The sequence below is a fragment of the Pseudonaja textilis genome, chromosome 6 (assembly GCF_049901715.1).
Source record: "Pseudonaja textilis isolate UNSWEBS1 chromosome 6, rPseTex1.2, whole genome shotgun sequence".
NCBI lineage: Eukaryota > Metazoa > Chordata > Lepidosauria > Squamata > Elapidae > Pseudonaja > Pseudonaja textilis.
In genome coordinates, this window is record NC_141995.1 from 33,701,652 (window position 1) to 33,706,133 (window position 4,482).

General features: G+C 40.0%; 1 long non-coding RNA gene across 1 annotated transcript in view; it reads left to right on the plus strand.

Moving 5' to 3' along the window:
• LOC148125447 (uncharacterized) overlaps positions 1–4,482 on the plus strand; it is a 95,656-nt gene that overhangs the window by 1,294 nt on the left and 89,880 nt on the right. Inside the window, exon 2 of the long non-coding RNA XR_015744133.1 lies at positions 2,886–3,037. This is a non-coding gene — a long non-coding RNA (uncharacterized LOC148125447). The remainder of the gene's footprint in view (positions 1–2,885; positions 3,038–4,482) is intronic.

The window sequence follows — 4,482 nt, forward strand, 5'->3', positions numbered from 1 at the left end:
CGGAGAGCCTGCTGGGCGGGCTGGGCGGGTCCGCGTGGCGGCTGGCGCGTGGAGCGCTCGAAGGAGAACATGCGATATGGCGGGGTGTGTGTGTGAAGAAATCAGATTGGGCATGTGTGCATAGACAAACGTGGCTGCTCTGCTTAAAATTGTTTAACCCGAGTTGAATCAACAACGGATTAGATTCCTGCAGTGTGCCTAAGCATCATGATTGTAAACAACCCACTAGCCGGGATAATACAACATGCAAACCCGCGAACAGGCAAACTTTTGGGTTGGCTTTGATGATGCATAAGCTTCAGGCTCTCCAACCTTGGGCAACTTTAAACCTGGCGTACTTCAACTCCCAGAATTCAGAATTAAAGTTGCCAAGGTTGGAGAGCCCTGGCCTAAACGATCCTTTCCTTCCTTCCCTGATTTAGATGTATGGTTGCAGCCTGTCTTTGCACAATGTGCTTAATGGATCTGGAAAGCATTGAAAAGAGATGCTTCACAAAATATTTTTGCATCAGTGAAGTTTAATGTCTATGGAGGTTCTCAATCATCCAGGTCATGGTTTTCCCCAAAGGTGCTTTTTCAAAGAGGCACCTGATTTTTCAAGAGGCAACTGTTTCAAGCTTAAAACATTAAAATAGACCATTCCTAGCTGATCGTTGAGTCACCCAGACAAACCTCCATTGGAATCTATAGTGACTAAACACCTTTAGAAGCAACTTCAAATTTCCAAAGCATGAAAGTGCTTTAGTGTTTTGAGCACAGGTGTTTTGCTTTTGCTGACTTGCGTTATATGGATCTACTACTGACCTATCGCTAATTATGGTTCATATCAATTTCTGAGTTTTGCCACATCAAAAACTGTAAGGCCTGGATTCACACAGGCTAGATAGTTCGGCTTCAGGATTTGAATCCACAACAACTTTTTTGGGGGAAGCAGAGGAGAACAGTTGTCCACCACAACTTCTTGACATTGTTCTGTTGTCACTGAGTCAAAACTGAGTACGTAGTTAAAGGTAACAGTTTTCCTTTATATCCCACACTTGCTCTACTACGGGGGAGTCAAACTCACGGTGTCACAATGGCATCACGTAACATATTGGGACTTTTCCCCCCTTCGCTAAACCAGGCATGGGCAGATGACATATCCAGCCCACCAGCCGGGAGTTTGACAGCCCTGTTCTACTATCTCTATCATTGCCTGAACTTAGGAAGCTTTCAGCAGGGCCGTTCCATTTGGAACAGTGTTGGGAAAGGCAATAAATATCAATCCCTAATTCACTGTTACAAAATAATAGGAACTATCTTCACTGGTCAGATAATCTGAGTCCATGTACCATCAATGTGAGCTACAGCACATGCATCCCCAGCTGAATGCATGGCTGGAGTTCAGAACAAGCGCCTTGCCAGCTGTATGAGATGGGGACTGGAACCCCACATTGTTTCCAAAAGTGGACCTATACATTATGATGGCGGATAGAAGACATAGCCTTCACTATTGTTTTCTGGGAAATATTTGAATTTGGCTCTGCCCCCTTCTCCACCATTAGGTGTTACAAATACATATCTGTAGCAGCATTAAAAAAATAGCTCTTTCCTTGAAAGATTCAGCAGACAGAGTATGACTCGTGACTCTGCCATTCAAAATGCTGAGATGGATACTACTGCTCCTGGTGCTGCATTATCTATTGCTTATTAGTGAGTAAGTTCTGGAGGCAGTGATGATCCTTCCTTTCTCTTTGGACAGTGGAAAACATTGATCCTCTTGGAAGGTTCATTTTCTTGACCCATTAGACATATTTTTCTTTTTCAAAACATGGAATAAAACTCAGGAAACTTGTTCTTCTCATTTGTAAATACAGGCTCAAATCTAGATATGTGTACTCATTGTGAAGTAAATACAAATTTCATCATGGAAATTTGATGAACATTCCAATGGCTGTGTAAATGAATCAGTATTTTTTTTTTAAAAAAAAATTAAGCCACTGTGAAGAAGACAAAAGAGTGACTTAGCCAAAAATCCTAGACCTCAGGCAGAAAGAACTGTGGAAAGAATGCTGAGTTGAAAAAAGTCTCATGAGATAATTCAAGACACAGAAAACTCAGATATGCATTGTTTTATAGGAGAGAAAACAGGATTCATTTAGTTATGGATCAGAACCTTGAACAAAGGCATGTGTAGAATATAGCACATAAATTAATAAGGTTTTTAAAGGAGGGATATCTCAGAAAGGAAAATACAGGAAGCTCATAATGCTGAAGGCCATTTTCGATCTATGGCCTAGCCTGCCTGCATTCCAAAAAGTGGGAAAGACAAAAGATGCAAGCGGGGCATATACTATAGTTAATTTTAGATCACATGTAAACATAGTTACTATTTGTAACAGTATTGGATGGATTACTCCCTGTGCACTTTAAAGTTTGTAGTTCAGTCAGTGGCAACTTCTGGAGGAAGATTTTTGCCCTGCCCTCATTTAATGGAACAAAGACATTTTTATCATTATTTCATTTAACTCCCTTTATAATGATGAATGGCCTTACAAGACTCCATTATTATATATGCATTGGGGCGGGGGAGCTGTATACACACACCCATATATATACTAATTCTATTATCAAAGCTTTATGAACTCTATGGTAAAATGTTTTGGGACCTTTTCCTGCATCTTTCCCCACATTCCAATACAGTTAGCTCTCAACTTACAACCATTCATAAATTTTAACAACTGAAGTAACAACGCCACTGAAAAATTTACAATAGGTCCTCACACTTATGACTGTTGAAACATCCGCATAGTCCAGTGTCAAACTGTTCTTCCAGATGAAAGACTTGGCTTGCCACCAGTGAAAACACCTGAACTACACTGTATTTTGTTTTTGTTTTTTAACAGCTTTTTCCCCCTCTAAGGATGAGGGGAAAAGAAGAAAATTGTGAAGAACACAAGAGAGTTACAAAGAGGAGATGATGCTTGCATTCCATTTAAAATTTTGAACATGAACTTAGATAATTGAAAGAAGGAAGGCCCTGCTGGATCGTCAATATGTAGTTGAAATAAATTGCTGCTTTGAGAGAATAATTGCATTAACTCTTATCACCTAATAATTGTATATGTTTGCAGTTAACCTCAATTGCACTAACTTATGACATTAAGATTATTTCTTGGCAGGTACTCCTAATATTAATCAATATTTTTTTCCTTTTCTGATGTAAACTTTAAGAAATATATATATATATATATTTATATTGCTTTATTGGGAATATTACTCTTTCTGTAAGTTTACCTTGCTCTGTCTCAGTAACAGTTACAGTTATGCACTTGTGAGACCAGTTTCAGTTTGGTACATGTTTAGTGTAACCATGTTTAGTTTAGTTCCATGTTTTTCTTTGTGTTCTAGTAGAGAAACATTGGCCATTATCTAGGATTGAATTCTCAACCTTCTGAGTGGGAGCTGGGCACTAAACCACCAAGCTTCTCCCTCCCTCCTTCCCCCCCTCCGTCTCTGTCTCTCTCTCTCTGTATGTCTGTCTCTCTATACACACACACACACACACAAATGTTCACCTTTTAATACATTGGAACATAAATGATAACCATTACAAATTACAATGGATGAATACTGAATAGTGTTACTTTTTAATTCTCACTATATATCCTTTGTATTTAAAAAGGTAGAAGCATAGAGTGGGTCTTTTGTGTGTATGTGTTTGTACAGTATTTTATATACATTGTATTGTATTTTATATAGCATAGTGAATGAACAAATTATGGCAATTTCAGTCAACTGTCTAATGTAGAAACAGCCCAAAATTCTTATTAATAATAGGGATGTCACACTGGAGGTTCTATTTGTCACGGCTAATTTAAGGATGAATCTCAAAATATGTTCTACAGTAGGGGTGTCAAACTCAAGGCCCAGGGGTTGGATCTGGCCCGTGGGGTGCTTAGATCTGGCCCATGGGGCTGCCTGGAAATAGCAAAGGACCAGCCCGTGGTGCCTCTGCCAGCAAAAATGGGGCGGGTGAGGGCCATGCGTGGCCCTCCCGAGCTCCGTTTTCACTGGAAGAGATTGCAGGAGGCCATCTCAGCTGAAACAGAGTTCACGTGCCCTCCCGAGTTCCATTTTTACTGGCAGAAGGTTTCAGGAGGCTATCGCAGCCAAAAACTACGCAAGTGTGCGCAGGCCACTACAGGCGCTACCAACACAAGTAACTTCATGCTGGCCATGCCCACCCTGGCCCCCTGAGGTCAAACACAACCCTGATGTGGCTGTCAATAAAATAGAGCTCGACATCCCAGTTCTATAGAGAGGGGTCTCCTATTCAGTCAAATGAACTTTTTGTTTATGTACAGTTTGAGATTTCAAAGGAAAGACTGGAAATATATCATAGTTTGGAATACTTATTATTTTGGAGGAACACTCACATCTTTTTGTCAATTCCAATATCTGACTTTAGTTTTAGCAACTTTGAATGAAACAAATTTATGT